Consider the following 20,231-nt stretch of genomic DNA (forward strand, 5'->3'; position numbering starts at 1 on the left):
TATATATATATATATATATAATCCAGTCTTTTCCCTTCTTGTTGCATTCTGAACTCGTGCATTAGGACATTATTTCTATTCTGTTGCCGTTTCGCAAAAATTTTCCAAACCATTTGCATGAAAAATGTCACCTTGACGTCGCATATAAAATCCAGAGAGGTCGGTCCCTCTTCCAGTTTAAAAGGCTTTAAGAAATGCCTTCAGTATTAAGTCGATGGTTTGGGCCTAAAGGTGTGTTCCTTTTTGAAGTGTGCGCAGGCGCATACATACAAAACTGTTACGGCGTTGTAATACGTAGTTGATGTTTAGTTTATGTCTGTTTTATCCACTTGTAAGATAATCTTGTTTAATACACTGAGTTGCTGTTTGAAAATAAATGTTATTTTTTTGTAAGTGTTTTTTTATATTATTACAAAATTACCCACCTTACTATAATGGCGTTTAATATATCATCTACTTGTTAATAAATTAATCTCTATTAATTATTGCGACTACAACTGGCTGCACTTGAAGTTTATAAGATTCATTCCACCTCAAGATAATATTATCAAACTAGACTCATGTCTTCCTATACAACAAAATAGTATTTGAATCCAGTTTGAGCCTCTGAAATTCCAACAACTCAGCATTCGAAATTTGGTCTAAACTGGTACAAAACTCCTAAAAAGAAAGAAAGCAAAATAAAGAAAGAAACTATGCGGTATTGAACCTCACAGAACGAAATGCAAGAATTAGGATTAACCACAAGTCTATTGCCTACTGAGTGGTGGATAATATAACCTGGCAAGGTCTGACTGAAAACGAAGATCACAAATGGAAAATATTTTAGCATGTGGAATGGCCTAAGCGAACAGTGGTGCCAAGGATTAATGCTCAAGTGTTTATCCAACAATTTAAGGTGTGAGTTACCTGCTGAAGGTCGAACCAGGAGGAATTCTGTTGAAACCAGGACAGACCATTCTCCAAAATTCATGAGACTTTCAGTATCCCAATTTGGTGCAACTGCTGAAGAGACTGACGGGATGTTTCTCAAAAATAAATTTGACGTCAAGAATGATACGATTTTGAAAAAGCAGGATGTAATTAGAGAGAGAAATTCTGGGTGGAGGACCCTACGTCACTGACCTACTAAAAAAAACATATTTTGGGGTTTAATTAGGATACAACTTCATTCCCCAAAATCTGCACCACACGCTAATTTTAGCTAATTCCATGTCCCCATCAAAAATCACCCTTAGAAATCTATTAATTAAAAAATAATACTGAAAATGGCGCGCCCCTCCCACCGCCCCCAAGCTCGAGCATGCAAGAAAGGAAAAACTTAAAAGACAAGAAAAAACTTCAGTTATAGATATTAAAAAGTATAGACATAAAAGAATGATATTGACTTTTGTCACAAATGCTAGAATTTATTCATACAATATGCGTTTTATATAAAACTTCACAAATGACGCTTGAATTAACAAAATTTTTTTCCATAATACTAGTTGACATTATATCCCTCCATCGAAAAAAAAAGAAAACTAAATGATTGAAGTCTACGAGGGAAAAAAACTCATTTCTAAGGAAAGAAAGCCACTGAGTAATGAAATCTAAAACTGGATCTCAGAATAGGATCTCTGCCTACAAAGGATAATTAACCTTCGAATGACATATGATGCTCCTTTCTCCTGCTCTTCCTCCTCCTCCTCCTCCTCTTCTTCTTCTTCTTCTTCTTCTTCTTCTTCTTCTTCTTCTTCTTCGAAGAATGTCCTCATTCTGTCTCTCGTCATGATAAACAGGAGAGGAGGTAAGGTAGATCAAAACATTAGACGGAAGGCGATACCTGAACAAACACTCCGGTCTCTAATGAAACGTTTTCTAGCGTATGTACAAAAGGGTGCGTATTACTTTTTGTTAAGGTTGTACGAGGAAAGCCACTCTCACTCTAATCATGGTTTGCTTTTCCTTGGAGTGGCCAGAGCTCATTGAGAATGAATATTAAAAAATAGGTAAAAAAAAAAGGAAATATATATATATATTATATATATATATATATATATATATATATATATATATATATATATATATATTTTATCTATATAGAAAACATCAGGAAAATCGTTGTTAAAACATTCAGGAGTCCCAGGAAGACAGCAGTCTAAGAAGCATGCTTTATTTATATGAGAAACGTTTCATGTTGCTCAACACATCATCAGTCTGCAATAATTAAAATTTACTTGATAAATTAAAAGTTAAAAGTACAAAAATATTACCTATAAAAAAATGAGCTAAAAACTAATTCAGGGAAAGCATTAAATAAAAACAAAACATGAGTGAGAAAGGCTACCTATTCAAGGAAAGGAAAAGAGCCAAGTGACGACAACAGTTCATACATGCCCAGACAACACTTAGGCCAGAGAGAGAGAGACGAAAGAAAACATTTAGAGTTTTAAGGCCTGGAGAGAGGTGCTTGATAAATTTTAAAAAGACTCAAGGGTCGTTAAGTAGGCTGTTTGTTTTGTAGTGCCTATTATTGAAAAATGCTTTTTTTTCCACATTGATTTTGCATTTGGATGCATATATATATATATATATATATATATATATATTATATATATATATATATATTATAATTATATAATTTATATATTTATTATATATATATAATACAACAATATATACATATAATATATATATATATATATATATATTATATATATATCATTAAAAAAATATATATATATATATATATTATATATATATATATATATTATTATAAATTATCATATTATATAATATTATATATATATATATATATATAATATATATAGGAGAGAAGCAGAGAGAGAAGAGAGAGAGAAAAATAATGACCTTAGCCACTACCGGGACGAATTTAGGCTTCCGAGAATGAGCTGACCTCTGATCAGTGCTCGCATACATACAAGCCTACTTTTTACACTGTAAGTTCAGCATATACAGTGTCGCAATACAGCCGCACTAATCCCCCAAGGAAAAAAGAATAATATAAACACGCAGGTCTTTACAACGTGTTCGATCAAACGGCTTCAGACGACGAATGACAAAGGGAATGGGCAGAGGAGGTGGTAAAGTGTATCCTCCTATATCTCAGCTAAAATAAATCGATCGGGTGAATTTAATAAGGTATTTCTGTGCCATTTGCATCACAGTTACCTGGTCAGCGCGTCGAATGACTTCGTCAGGTAATGTGAAATGTCCCGACTTGACATCGAATTTATTACTCAATCATAGCATGAGAAACATAAAATTATCAGCGTCGCTGATATCATATTTAATATTCATACCTATTCTTAATATTTTATGTGTAATTGTCTTACTGTACTCGTTTGGGGCGTGTTCATTTATAATTACAAGGAAGTAACTCAGTATTATTATTATTATTATTATTATTATTATTATTATTATCTCAATAACAAGAAAATCCAGTCTTGCCAACATCTACATTCATTGCAAGCGTCCAAAATAAACACCCAGCCTTTAAAAGGAGGAAGGCAGAAAATGCATCAGAAATTATTCATAGAATAAAAATTGAAAGATGCTCCCCCAACCTGGGCAATAGAGAGAGAGAGAGAGAGAGAGAGAGAGAGAGAGAGAGACGGGAGGGTGGCTGGGGGCTGGGGAACACACAAACTTACATACAGAGAGAGAGAGAGAGAGAGAGAGAGAGAGAGAGCGATCCATACATGCAGAGAGAGAGAGAGAGAGAGAGAGAGAGAGAGGAGAACACATACATGCAGAGAGAGAGATACATAGAGAAATATAGAGAGAGACAGACTGAGGTAACACATACACTTACAGAGAGAGAGAGAGAGAGAAAGAGAGAGAGAGGCTTCTGGGGGAACACACACACATGCACAGGCTAGGTGACTCTCTCTCTCTCTCTCTTGGTCCTCTTCTACGAGTCCGAGTCTCCGAGAGTCGAGTCTTACCTAGCCAGTGCTCTCCCCGACGCCAAGGTGAAAGGTTGACTTTGTTCCGTTCCAGCCGTTCCACTGTCCACTCGTATCTCAGAAAACGGAGTTTAGCGATGGAAAACTTTTTACTTTAAGTCTGACTTCGCGTGCATTTGCATAGGGCGTGAAAAAGTATCTGTGGGACGTCCTTATAAAGTATATTTGAACTTACATAGAGTCATTAAGGTGCGAGGAAATGTTAAAACTCTGGGAAAAGTTTCTCAAAAAGGATTTGGATGTATCAACCACGCACTGACTTTCCTGGTTTTTTAAAAGTAAAACCTGGTGAGTGAAGTACGGAAGTTAGTTTTTCAAGTGAAATTTTATCAAAACTAGAAACACTGTAAACATCAGTCAAAATAAATAAACGGACATCATTTATATGATAGAGGAGTGACTGTAAGAATACAGTAATCAAAAAGATCCAGCTCTGCAAACCCCCAATTCTAATATAGACATCAAAGTTCCAATGTCATCAATTAAGGTATTACTAAAATGACAGCCTGGATGGTCGCCAGCGACTGGGTACGTAAAGTTCTCTAAATTGTTTCGATAATCACATTTCATGATCTCTGAATATGAACCACGTATTAAATACCAACGAAAGGAATCCAAATAAATACATAATCTAAATAAATAAATAAAATACCAATAAACAACATATTTCCCACAAAGACCAACAAGGAAACACACAGATGATGAAATTGGTCATTTTTTAATTAGGGGGGAGGGGGGGGTGGGCAAGGTGACCCGGGGGAAAAAAAGGGGGTTCTCGTTCCAATTTTCGTTTTTCAAGGAATTATGACTTCACAATTCACATATGGAACAGATGTCAGGTGACATTCTACAACCGCTCGAAACTTTCTAAACGAGTGTACGACCACGGCTCCACAAACTTCCGGCAATTTACGACGGTTTAAATACCCTATACGGAAAAGGGCTAATTCATCAATGAAGTAATACGATAGTAAGTTTTATTTTCTAATTCTTCCTAATCCTTCATCTACGAGAGACCAGTAAAAGCAAAACCATTCAAGAATTTGCAGGGTTTTTCTGATATCAGAACAAGACTTGTATCGTGTGTACATATATATATATATATATATATATATATATATATATATATATATACACACGCATCTGTGTATAATACATACATACATACATACATATATATATATATATATATATACTTATATACATATACATATATATATATATACATACATAGAGACACACACACACACACACACACATATATATATATATATATATATATATATATATATATATATATATATAGCTCGAATGATATATATGAATCACGGTGATGTGATAATTTATATATATATATATATATATATATATATATATATATATATATATATATATATATATATATATATATGCAATCAACTTAGAGGCGTCTCCCCTCACCAAGAGTTGACGCCACAGAAAAATCGAGATGGCACTGCCCGTCTGTCACATTCAAACAGCAAATCTTTAATCACGGATGAAAACATCAGCAGAAAAATATCACAGTTCCCCCAACTTCATTCTCAGACCTACATAGACTCAGCAGCTCATCAAGGCACCCACACACGGTGCGCCACTCACAAGCCTCTACCTCACACGAATTCTCGTGGTTCCTGGAATGGAATAAGGAGTTTAGGCCAAAGGCCAAGTACTGGGACCTATGAGGTCATTCAGCACTGAAAGGGAAATTGAGAGTACAAAGTCTTGCAAGGTGTAACAGGAGGAAAACCTCCCTGTTGCACTATGAAACAAGTGTTAGGAAAGGGTGGATAGGAAGATGGAAGAGAGAGAATAAGAATGGAGGTAGAGTAAAAGGGATGAAAGGGGTTGCAGCTAGGGGCCGAAGTGACAACATAAAGATCCTTAAGTAATGCCTACAGTGCACCGCGTGAGGTGCATTGACGGCACTTGGACTGTTTCTTTCCAACTCTTTCAAGCAATCTATCGAACGCTTTCGTAAGCATTTCCCTCCTACTTACTTATTGTACCCTTTTCACCAAACTATCGCCTATCATATGATCAAACCTTCTCCAAAGAACCTTTAACACATGCTAACATTTTTAACATGTGTTGTAAATATCTCCATACCTCGCTTTTCAATTCTTCTTAAATATACAACATTAGAGACATTTCAACAGTTCTAATTTTTTTGCTTTGAATGGCATGTAAGATATAGAATTCTTTCCATATGAGAGTAAACATTCTCAAAAGGACTTCTCACCTATGGTAACATTTTCGCCATATTCTTCAAATATCTCCATAACACTCCTTTCAGTTCTTCTTACATAAACAAGTTATTTCAACAGTTTCCATTTTTTTTGTCACCCAAGATCTACAATCCTTTCCATAAAGGCGTACTGGCGTGATAGTCTCTTCATACATTCTTCCTCTGACACAGCCACTTAATCCGAAAGTTTCTATCTTCCTTCACTTGTTCTTTATATCACCTTATCTATTATGAAGCACTCCATTAGCCTACAATCTGTATGAACATTCATTCACCAATCTTCCGTACTTCCGTTTACACTAACAACTTTAATCTGACTCATGTTTACTTTCCATTATCTCGCCTTCCAAAAGCTTTCACCAATATCTGCATTCTCTCTTCCCTGTTTCCGATTTGATCCGTACTGTACCATCTGCTGACATAGGTCGTTTCACACGATATTTATGACTGCCTTACCACACAGGTTAGCATCTTTATCTAATTTCCTACCTCTGATTTTGCGGATTACTCCATCACGAAGATATTAAACGATCATGTCAATACAGTACACTAGAGAAAGACCCAATTATACATCAAACCAGTCACTCTCCTATCTACACATTCTAACCCTTTTCAGTTAAATACGAAATTTTCAGCTGTTCTCAACGTATTTCCTTCAATGTTAAGCAAATCGACATCACGCTTTGTTCATTTTACCATGTACAGCTTCTAACAATGCTTCTAACTACTAACGATACAGTTTTATAGCAAATAAAATATATATACATCCCATCTCCGTCTATAACCACAATGTTCTCCCATTGTGAATCCACATGTCATCTGCAATTCTTTCTCAGTAAAAATTTTTTTACCATTCTGCTTTCCAGGAACACTAAAAAATATTATTCCTCTGTAACTGTTCAAGACGAGAGGTGGCTACAATGTCCACTTTATCTGATTGCACCTTTAAAAGGTCTAATCGTTTAAAAGGTTTTTTTAATTATGTTGCATTTCAAGACACATTCTTGTCCTCAACATTTGAAATGAGGCAAATAAGGTCACTGTAATAATTTGTATTAATAAAAAACTAAGGATTAAGAGAAAGGTGACGACCAATCAGATACGAACTTGGATAAAGGAGACGACCAATCAGAAACGAACTTAGAGAAAGGAGACGACCAATCAGAAACGAACTTGGAGAAAAGTGACGACCAATCAGAAACGAACTTAGAGAAAGGTGACGACCAATCAGAAACGAACTTAGAGAAAGGAGACGACCAATCAGAAACGAACTTAGAAAGAGGAGACGACCAATCAGAAACGAACTTGAGAAAAGTGACGACCAATCAGAAACGAACTAAGAGAAAGGACGCGACCAATCAGAAACGAACTTAGAGAAAGGACGCGACCAATCAGAAACAAAGTTGGGTAAAGGAGACGACCAATCAGAAACGAACTTAGAGAAAGGACGCGACCAATCAGAAACGAACTTAGAGAAAGGACGCGACCAATCAGAAACAAAGTTGGGTAAAGGAGACGACCAATCAGAAACGAACTTAGAGATAGGATGCGACCAATCAGAAACGAACTTAGAGAAAGGAGACAACTAATCAGATACGAACTTGGAGGAAGGTGACAACCAATCAGAAACGAACTTAGAGAAAGGAAACGACCAATCGGAAACGAACTTAGAGAAAGGAGACGACCAATCAGAAACGAACTTGGAGAAAAGTGACGACCAATCAGAAACGAACTTAAGAGAAAGGTGACGACCAATCAGAAACGAACTTAGAGAAAAGTGACGACCAATCAGATAACTAAGTCAGGGGTTAACTCAGTCCAGCAGACAGGCCACAACCATCGATTTTAAGAGGTAGAGACGTTACAGTGGGCGTTGCCCATTCAATAGATAGGAAGAGAGGGCTTAATGTCAGGTAGGACTCTCAGGAGAGCTGTACGTGTCCCGTAGATGCCGTAACAAGGGTCGGGAGGTGAATAATTCCTCCATAATGGAGGTTTATTGTGGGTTTTTCCTCTTTAAGGTAAAATGCTTCTAACATGGGGAGGCTTCAAGGATGCGATGGAGTCCCTGTCTGTCTTTATAATGTCATGATAGGGACATTTTGGGAATGACAGGAGAGACAATTCGACACTCGAGTCATCATCATCCCGATAATACGAAGGATTCTGCGGTCTAAATTTTTATCCTTGGAGTGAAAGAGGAGTTGGAGAGGAAGGGTAATAGTGTCCAGGAAGGGAGAGAGAATATGCAGCGTGCATAAAGGCTGCGGAAGTTTTCTGTACATGAGGTTCATCCAAGGTTCGAAAGTTGAAGTAACATTGTGAGAAAATTGATAATTTTGCTGTGGGCCATAAATAGCCCATGTTAAGAGAGAGGGAGGAGAGAGAGAGAGAGAGAGAGAGAGAGAGAGCGAGAGGAGGAGACGAGAGAGAGAGAGAGATGTCTACATATCTATCTACATATGTGTGTGTGTATGTATATATATATATATATATATATAATATATATATATAAATATATATATATATATATATATATACATATTATATGTGTGTGTGTGTGTGTGTGTATTCTTACAGGTATTTGACACCAGATCGCATTTAAATACCGAAGACCGGACCCTCATTAAACGAGCCTTACCCCTAATTGCATTTCTCAGGAACATAATTTGTGATTAAAAGCCTTCGCTAAAATCAGATAATGCGACGCGTAATTTGTAGCTGGGTAATTACCGTAACTTGCATTACTTCAATTACTCAAATGGATTGAGAGTCTCCTGCCTCCTTGTAACTCTTTGTTTTAAGCCCATATTTAAATTACTGTAACTGGTCCTTTTATTCTTATCAGTACCAACATCATAATAAACTTCTGTATTGCAATTCATATTATTACCTTTTCGCGTTATTTTCTCAAAGCGCGTAATTTCTTTGAAAAAATAGGTCTTATTTGTTTATCTATCCATGTAATACTTACTTGATCATTTTCTCCAAGGGAGATAAGTAAAGGCACCGATGAATCAATGACTTGAACTGAAGCGAAAACCTGCTTTCTTTATAACAAATTTTACAACCTTTCAATGTTGTAGTGCTGGGATTTTGATAGCTGAATAAGGAAGCAGTATTTAAGAGTTTAACTATAGATGAACTATATATACATATACATATACATATACATATTCATATTCATACATACACACAAACACACACACACACACACACATATAAATATATATATATATATGTATATGTAGATATATATGATATGTATATATAACGCATGTATATATATATATATATATATATATATATATATATATATATATATATATATATATAAATATATATATATATATATTATATAGATATATATATATATATATATATATATATATATATATATTTTCGGCTCAATGTATCCCTAAATAGTTCATTTCCTCCTGTTTCCCGTTACTTAACATTCAAAGCATAAGAGTATAAGTCTCTCCTGCCTCTGAATTCGTAATGACAGATGATAAAGAGATAGGGATGATAGAGAATTGTTAATATAAATATATTTTGACTGAATATCACAAAACCGTTGGTAACACGAAGCATGAAAGGATTGGATGAAAACAAAAGTTATTTTTAAAATTATATTTACACAGAACAATAACCTATTTCAGAGAGGCTATTCTAGAAACCATTTCGACAAAAGACAGCCATTTTTAGAAACCATTTCGACAGGACAAAAATCAGAGACAAAAGAACGAATTAATAAGATGAACATGAGTCCACTGAACAGTAATGATTATTCTCTCGAACAAACAGAAAATATAAATGACTTGGCCTTCACTCGTGACTTCCATTTACCCAAAGAAACGCGAAGGCAGGAACTTCCAACTCTTCCGAGTAAGCAAAACAAAGCAGAAGAAATTGACAATTACCCGACTGAAAATAAGATCGTAATGAAGACAACTTCTGCAAATAGAAAATGCTTTGATTGAAAGCACGGAAAGACTAGTTAATTTTTTTTTACTTTTATTCCGGGATACTGTAAACAAGGAATATCTGTCTGCCTCTATTCCAAAGGGGGGAGGGGGGGTTAATTTAGGTTCCGGGGCCCGACATCCGTTTCGGCACCCCCGCCCCGTAATGGCTTTGGCTCTGTCTTGTAATGGGCCCTGATAAATCTCCCTTAGGGATTAGACGGTGATAAATCCGGGTTGTAAGTTGAAAGATTAAGAAATCCGTTTCAGTGGTACTGCCAAGTGCTGCTCCTTTCGGTAAATCAAAGGTGATTGCTTAATTGCTTCTCTCTCTCTCTCTCTCTCTCTCTCTCTCTCTCTCCATTTACAAGCCGCGAAACTTGAGTTCGATCTCAAAGGGGGAATGATCGATCAGGGGTCCTACTATCCGAAATTCATTGTGCATTTTTTGACCTAAAGTAATTATAACGCAGTGATCATTCAACTGCTACTGGTCATAGCCCCAGGGGTCTGGAGAGAAAGGGTGCCAATAAACGATTTCAAGTATATATATATATAATATAATATATATATATATATATATACGTATATATAATATGATATATGTTGTTTTCAATTGTTGTTACTTTTGTATATTAGCACTGATGATGAAGCCATTCTTTGAAATGTTGGCTGGAAATAAAGTGGAAATATGCATCATCTCCTTTTTGTCCTATTTTTACTGCATATACATATACATATACATACCATACATACATACATACATACATATATATATATATATATATATAATATATATATATGTGTGTGTGTGTGTATGTATGTATGTATGCATGTATGTATGCATAAACATACACATACATTATGTAACGTTGCGTTTTTCTCAGGACTCCTCTTTTCAAACGAATGATTAATATACCAATCAATCTATTGAGTTGAAAAACTCTTTAGTCTCTCCGAGTCATATTAAGGTAAATAAACACTCGATGAAAATTAAGTGGATTCTTAAATTTGAGATTACATTTGGGAAATTATCACTTTCCAAATGATTTCATATAAATGAAATTTCACGTTAATTTTCCGGGCAATATTTCGTTTCGGGAATAATAATAATAATAATGATAATAATCATACCATCTTTTTTTTTTGCAGCATTACAATTCAATAATAAAAAGAGAAAGAGAGATCGAATATGACTGAATTTGAGAGAGAGCGTAATTCTTATGAGAAAATATTACTGATTAGAGAGAGAGAGAGAGAGAGAGAGAGAGAGAGAGAGAGAGAGAGAGAGATAGTAATTCTCATACGATCCAGTAATGACTGGGTTTGTGTGTGTGTGTGTGTGTGTGTGAGAGAGAGCTAATCAAATGTGTTATACAATTCATGACCGAGAAATACAAAAGGAAAAAATTCAGTATACTTGAACACTGAATCACATTAAAAAAAATATTGAAATTAATCAAAGCATCAGATTATAAAAAAGATAAAAGGTAATATAAATGAACAAAAGCATTCGTTCATTTCACGACGAACTTTTACTAATTAAAAGAGATAATCAACGGATTAAAAAAAAGATAAATTAGACTGAACAATAAAAATAAAATTATAAATAATTCGAGTTTGAGAAAATACGTTACGATCCATTCATGATGGATTTAAATTCCTGTTCGATCCTATGGCCCCGGATCGTATTGACGGATTGTCGATCCTATTACGTTCATGGATCGTATTTACGGAGGGTCGATCCTACTACGTTCACTGATCCTATTTACAGAGTGATGATCTTACGTTCCAGGATCGCATTTATGGAGTGCAGATCCTAATACGTTCCTGGATCGTATTTATGGAGTCTCGATCCTACCAGCTTCCTGGATCGTATTTAGGGAGGGATGATCTTACATTCTGGGATCATATTTACAGAATGTTGATCCTATGTTACCGGATCGTGTTATGGATGGTCAATCTTACATCCCTTGATTGTATTTACGGATGGTCGATCCTACTAATTCCTGCATCGTATTTATGGAGTGTCGATCCTACTACATTCCTGTATTGTATTTACTGGTTGTTGATTCCACGTTCCTGGATCATATTTACAGAGGGTCGATCCTACTACGTTCCTGGATCGTATCTATGGATAGGCGATCCTACTACATTCCTGGGTTGTATTTACAGATTGTTGATCCCACGTTCCAGGATCAAATTTACGGAGGGTCGATCCTACTACGTTCCTGGATCGTATTTACGGTGTCGATCCCAAGTGCCTGGATTGTATTTACGTAGTGTCGATTCTACATTCCTGGATCGTATTTATGGAGCGTCGATCCTACGTTCCTGAATCGTCTGTTGATTCTTGAAACCCAGAGGATAATATTTTTCCCCTTAAAAAAGACTTTAAATACATGTAAATAAACATATATTCAGCTTCTTAGCAAAGGAAAATCGTGTGGTATTCTGGTGTCCCTTCCTTGCCCAGACCTGAATGAGTCAAGATTAAAGATACTGAATTACATAAAGGGGAAATTGTTAAACTTACAAATCATAACCTATTAACCTAGTTATTATTTTGGATGTAATTTCCATAAAAGCTCAAAATAAATTTTTTTTCTTTTACATTTGTAAATAAATAAATAAATATGATACTACACTAAGCTTAGGAATACTAAACATTTAATACTGAATTGTTTTACTCAATGAATTAACTATGAAAAATCTGCAGTTATGTGCAAGATGAATATGTTTTTTTGAAAATGCTTGTCACAATATTATGATTGTTTTTAACCAAACATATAGCAAGTGATGTTCAGACCAAGTAAAATAAGAAAAACAATTTTTTTATACATAAACCGACTATCTGTGTGATGAATTATGGAGGCACACATACATATATGTATGTATATATATCCATTACATATATTTACATAGGTATGTGTGTCACCATAATTTATCACACAAATAGTTTATGTATATAAAAAAATCCTTTTTTATTTTACCTTGAGTGAAACAATGACAGATAAAAGGTGTGAGTATATATATGTATATATATATATATAATATATATATATATATATATATATATATATATATATATATATATACATATTCATATATATATATATATATATATATATATATATATATATATATATATATATATATATATATATATATGTATGTATATATATATATATATATATATATATATATATATATATATATATATATATATAATAATAACTTGATCACGAAGTATATAAAACGTGATGCTATGTATAAATAAAGGTTTTTTGCCACGAAGGAAAAAAGGAAAAAGCGAGATAGACAAGTACTTTTTAGGTCCTGTTCGGACCCTTTACTGAGGCAAACTGATTTTACAGAGGAAAACAGTCAAAAGAAGGCTTAATATCCAAACTGACACTACAAAATTAGCAATAAGGGCGATTTCACTCTACAGAAAGGAGGAAAACACCTGAGGGTAGCCACACCTTGGGGGACACACGCAGTAAACAAGTTATTCTTCCAGAAAATAGTACATTTTGAAAAAACACGGAAGCATATACAATTTAATATCATGAAATTTACACAAATTTTCCCAAAAAATTATTATTAATGAAAAGACGAAAGAAAATATAAATATATATATCGAGCAAGAGAAAGAGGGAGAGAGAATATCGAACCAGAGAGAGAGAGAGAGAGAGAGAGAGAGAGAGAGAGAGAGAGAGAGAGAGAGAGAGAGAGAGAGAGTCTCATTGTATTAATTGGGGTGATACCTCGGTAATTGCTAGATCTAATGATTATGTTTCAAGAAATTTACTGGAATCGGCAATTATACAAATCACTAATAAAAACAACCTAAATCTTAGTCTGGGAATGTACCATTCGGACCCATATATTTGTAAGATGTTTATGAAGGACCTTAAAATAAATGAACTACTAATAAAATTTGTGTAAATTTCATGATATTAAATTGTATATGCTTCCGTGTTTTTTCAAAATGTACTGTTTTCTGGAAGAATAACTTGTTTACTGCGTGTGTCCCCCAAGGTGTGGCTACCCTCAGGTGTTTCCTCCTTTCTGTAGAGTGAAATCGCCCTTATTGCTAATCTTGTAGTGTCAGTTTGGATATTAAGCCTTCTTTTGACTATGTTGTCCTCTGTAAAATCAGTTTGCCTCAGTAAAGGGTCCGAACAGGACCGAAAGTACTTGGCTATCTCGCTTTTTCATTTTTTCCTTCGTGGCAAAAAACCTTTATATATATATATATATATATATATATATATATATATATATATATATATATATATATAGTATATATATATATATTATACACACACACACACACCACACACACACACACATATATATATATATATATATATATATATATATAGAAAGAGAGAGAGAGAGAGAGAGAGAGAGAGAGAGAGAGAGGTTAAAGTGAATTTAAACAAATAGCATCGATTCCCGTTTTCTATGCAACCCGTTTTCTTCCATTTCCAAGAAATTATGAAGGTGGGACTTGCACACTCTATGCAGACATTGCTGTCAGAAGGTCCACTGCGTAAGTCAATTGCCACATGGTCATCAAACAGAACCTAATGACTCTCCTTCTTTTCCTCAATTAATTTTTCTCTCGTACATTACGAGAATGTACGAGATACGAGTCAATAGAAAGGAAGGTAGCGTGGGAGATGGTTACGATCCTAAAATATAAAGACAGGAAACATACATATACAGTTTATTGTAAAGAAGAAGTCATGCAATCTGAACGAACTCCCTTTTTCTACCTAGATAGGCCGCCCTAACAAGGTGACATTCTTCCCTTTATATGCCGTGTAGGACTACTCGCAATAAAGGAAGGCTGTAGGCCTAATTCTCTAAAACCAAACCCCGCCCCTACCCAGCCCTACAGGAGCAATATTTCCCGACGACCTGACATATCCCAAACTAATCCCGCAAGAGACTGGAACTTATGACCCTTAGTGAAGTAGTTAATCCTCAGTCCACGATGCTATTTGCTGCTCTGCCAGAGGTGCTGCAGTTAAAATTCACCACAAACATTTCAACGTTTGAGAGATAACATTTAGATTTCAGTGCTTCTTCCGTGTCGCATCGGACGATTCCAATTAACGTCATGTAAAGGACGATTTGCTTTGAGGATCGTCCGGAGATTATGAGTATGCTTCTCACTGGATAAAATGAGCATTAATTTCCAATTTGATGCAAAGATCAAAGAGCAAATGCAACCTGGAATGCAACCGGAATGCAAATGGAATGCGTCGTGGATTAGGTTAAAAGCAATTTGCTGCTGGAAAGGTGGCCCATTTAAGGAAACGAACCTTCAAATTTCAATACCAGTATCTTACGAGGTAGCTGTCATTCAATTTTCTAGTTATTTTGTCGTTGAAATTCAGCTATTGTAGGAAATACAATTGTATAAACGACCCCGTTTGTTATATTGAAACTGTCTGCAAGAAGCAGGCAATGCCAACACATTCCATTTTAATTCTTAACACCATGCAAGGGCGTTATTTTGCCATTGTTGTAGGAAATACATTTGTATAAGCGAACCCTGTTTCTCTTATCGAAACCGCCCGCAAGCAGTTGGCAATGACAACACATTCCACCTGAATTTCTGACACCATTGACGCCAGAGTGTTCGGCAAGAATGACAATCTTCCTCTGACTTTACAAAATCTTTCTGGGCAACTAAGCTCTCCATCTCACCCTCTCCGTTCCTTGCATACCTGTCCGTCTGCATGAGGTGTTCATATACACATCTGTCAATAACCTTTCTTTGCCTGCCCGTTCGCGTGCGTCGCATTCATAAATCTGTCAATCAACGCCCGGTTAATAAAGTTAATCGAATCACAAATACAGAACCTCTTGATTGCTTTCGACGCGCTATGTCTAACGATCACAAAAGAAGAATATCAACCTCACCACGCCATTGAAGTTAAGCTGCGTCCGTGTGCGAACGGACACACACACACACACACACAAACACACGCACACCTGAAGCACGTCCAAAGAGAGAGAGAGAGAGAGAGAGAGAGAGAGAGAGAGAGAGAGAGAGAGAGAAATCCAGGTCACAAACATTGTAAGCCTATTTACGAGTATATGACTTACGCCGTTGAAAAAGCCTCTCTCTAAAACACTGGGACATTTTTAGAGAGAGAGAGAGAGAGAGAGAGAGAGAGAGAGAGAGAGAGAGAGAGAGACATGGCGTGACTGGGCGATTTTCTCACTTACCCGAATTGCAGATCAATTAAGACGATTCCTGTTAACGAACTGTGTGATTTCCTGTCTGGCGTGCGAGGGACATTCCCATCACTGTCACGGAGAGCGTAAACAGGAGTGGTAAACGAAGAGGGAATTGGAATGAGTGGCAATGGAGGAGGAGGATGTGGAATGGGATACAATACGACCGATCGAAATGAAGGATTCACACGAAGGGATACAATACGATTGGTCGAAATGAAGGACTGAAAGATTTTCACACAAAAGGGATACAATACGATTGGTTGAAAAAAATGAAGGACTGAAAGATTCCACAACAAAGGGATACAATATGATTGGTCGAAATGAAGGATTCATACCAGAGTCAAAGTTATATACATTGACTCTGATTCATACAACGGGATGCAATACGATTGGTCGAAATGAAGGACTGAAAGATTCACACGAAGAGATACAATACGATTGGTCGAAATGAATGATTGAAAGATTCACACGACGGGACACAATACGATTGGTCGAAATGAAGTATTGAAAGATTCACACAGCGGAATACAATACGACTAGTCAAACTGAAGGATTCACACGACGGTTTTGAATGATCTGAAAAACAATTTGGATGTAATTCTTTTCAATTACACAACAGCGCCTGTATGTTCACAGGCGAGGATATGAGATGAATACTTACGTTTAATCACTATCAATACTCACTGCCCTTATACAATCTTTATGTAAGTAAGTATAAAAGATATAAAAACAATGCTAGCCATTCGTGGATTTTTGATTGCCTCAATACATATAAATCCCATACACACACACACACATACACGTACTTGATCACGAAGAATATAAAACGTGATGCTATTTATAAATAAAGGTTTTGCCACGAAGAAAAAAACCTTTATATATATATATATATATATATATATATATATATATAGTATATATATATATATATATATATACACACACACACCACACACACACACACACACACCACACACACACACACACATATATATATATATATATATATATATATATATATATATATATATATATATATAAAAACTGGTTATCCTCTCTCTCTCTCTCTCTCTCTCTCTCTCTCTCGCTCAGTTGCCATGTGACTGTCTTTTTTTGTTTTTGTTTTAGAAATGCCATGTTTCATTTCGAACTTTAATTCAAGAGCTTAGATTGGGTATTAATGAAGATTAACAATCGCCACCTCCAACTCCAGAGAGAGAGAGAGAGAGAGAGAGAGAGAGAGTAATCCACACGACAAAAATTGCAAGCTTTTTTTTATGACCTGCGCCATTAAAACCCCTTATCTCTTTAAACGTAGAGAGAGAGAGAGAGAGAGAGAGAGAGAGAGAGAGAGAGAGAGAGAGAGAGAGAGAGAGAGAGGTTTTCAAAATGATTTAAGTTGGTTTATGCAATGTATAAAGGAAGTCATACGTACATTTATAAGAAAAAAGTTTAGAGAGAGAGAGAGAGAGAGAGAGAGAGAGAGAGACCACTTCCTCAATTCTTGTCACTGTAGTCTTTGTAGCCTCTCATTGATAAAAAATGTATTCTGTTATGATTACTACAATGGACGGTTTCCGATGTTCACTTCAGAGCGAAGAAATTCGATATGTGTACAATGTCGCCAAAGAGATGTATTACGTTAACGACAATTTCCGATATCTCGTTAATTGTTCGGCGGAATTAATTGGACGCTGTTGTCTACCCGAGCCTAATTAGTCCTGCGAGGGATAATTGTTATGTGTAAATATTTTTTCGACGGAGATAGATTCCAATTGGAACTATCTTTTAGTATAAAAAAAAAATTAGTTCGAACCATCTGTCATCTGATTGACATATTCCCTTCTTAGCCGGAAGCGAGCATCCATATTCTACCATGTCGAAGGCTAATTAATTCCAGTTTTGATGAGAAACCTTTCTGTAAATAAGAAAAAAAATTATTTGAACTATCTCATTTAACTGACATATTCCCTTCTTAGCCGGAAGGGAGTATATAGTCAACGATACCGAGAGCTAATTAATTCTTGTTTTGATAAGATACATTTTAGTGGAAAAGAAACAAAAATCTCTTTTGAATTATCTATCATCTGAATGACGTATATATGCTCTTCTTTTCCCGAAGAGAGCTCCATAGCCTACGATACCGAGAGTTAATCAACTCCGGTTTGGATAAGATATCTTTTAGTAAAATAATAAAGAAAAAAATAATGTGAACTATCTATCATCTGAATGACATATACCCTTCTTTTCCGGAAGCGATTCTGTCTCCGCCTTTCTTTGAAGACACCACGGTCTGTCACTTCCTCGTAAATAATTGCCCTTTGAAAAATCCCTAATTAAAAGTAATATACGAGTGTTGTTGTTCACACAACATATCCTCAGCTCTAGAGATGAGTCAGAAAACTTCTAACTCTTGATAAACTCATTAATTATCTCCTTCCCGAACTGGAAATGACAAACACCTGAAGATGCTGTGCATTTAGAACCTCCTCAGTCCAAGCGAAGATACAATGCATTACAGCTCTAAAACGATTCACCTTGTATTTCATCCATTATTTTTATTTGTTTATCAATTAATTTATCAATCCCTCTTTATTTTCCTAATAACTAATACCTTCTTTCTGTATTTCCTATCATCTTCTGCAACTTCTTTCGAATGAACGGCATAATATTCTTTGGAAGCTTGAATTTCAAGTCAGTGGCCCCTGTGGGCTTGTTCCAAAGATAGATCTGTACGGAAGGCTTTCGGGAAACTGTGCAGATACATAACTATGGATTCTTCTCCATTTCAAGACCCAAGCTACTATAAGTATTTTCTAATAACAACAAAATCAACAACAACAACAACAACAATAATAATAATGATAATAATATGCTGGAAGTAAACCCTCTTTTAAACATGTTTTATTAAAAGTAATTGCTGCCTCAGCTGCATTAATTTTATACAGGTTCTTCTCTATTTTTCTAATTATTGCTTTCTCATTGTTGCTTAAACTGGTGAGCAACGCACCGAAGGTTGACATATCTCAATTAGGTTGAACGATTGGATTTATTGGGTAAAAATTTCAGTTGGGGTAGTCAAATATTCGGGCATATCCCGTAGAGTTTATTACAGATAGAAATTGATGTTAAATTCTATTTCTTTTCTATTCTTTCTATTCCTTTCCGGACGTTTCGTCTGAATAAACCTCAGACATCCTCTTGGGCGGAGGTAGGTGAAGGACTGAAGTGAGAAGGTGAGTCCACCTGCTAATATTGCGGTGGCGCAGCGGGGGGCGTCGTGCCGCTGCCTTTTCATTGGCTCGTGGGTGGGGAGCTTCTTTTTCATTGGCTGCCTGGCTGCGGGCTCAAGCCAGCTCCCGATCGCATGCTCAGCAGGCGCGCCGATCTTCTCAGATGCATATCATCACGCCGGGCTTCGTTTTGATTTGGTAAAGGCCGCGTGACGTCACTGCTGGTATTATTAATCGTATTAATGTCACTGCTGGTAATTATTAATCGTAAATTTAATGTCACTGCTGGTATTATTATCGTATTAATGTCACTGCTGGTATTATTAATCGTATTAATGTCACTGCTGGTATATCCATCGTATTAATGTCGTCTTGGATTGGGCGTTTTCGGGCGGCGATATGGTGATGTTTGCCGTTATTGGAGTGTTTCTTCGGGTGCAGGTCGGGAGCAAAAAGGCCTCCTGTGTTCGCGGTTCATGGAGGGCTTTTGTTCCTTGATGAGTAACGCCTCCAGGAGGCGCAGACGGCGAGG

At 35.8% G+C, this 20,231-nt stretch overlaps 1 protein-coding gene across 1 annotated transcript in view; it reads left to right on the forward strand.

Annotated features, from left to right (window-relative positions):
• The first annotated feature begins 3,971 nt into the window (after positions 1-3,971).
• LOC135210540 (muscle, skeletal receptor tyrosine-protein kinase-like) overlaps positions 3,972-20,231 on the forward strand; it is a 383,830-nt gene continuing 367,570 nt past the window's right edge. The window contains exon 1 of the mRNA XM_064243409.1: positions 3,972-4,499. The gene's annotated coding sequence lies outside the window, so the exon portion shown is untranslated. The remainder of the gene's footprint in view (positions 4,500-20,231) is intronic.

The sequence above is a fragment of the Macrobrachium nipponense genome, chromosome 39 (genome assembly GCF_015104395.2).
Source record: "Macrobrachium nipponense isolate FS-2020 chromosome 39, ASM1510439v2, whole genome shotgun sequence".
Lineage (NCBI taxonomy): Eukaryota > Metazoa > Arthropoda > Malacostraca > Decapoda > Palaemonidae > Macrobrachium > Macrobrachium nipponense.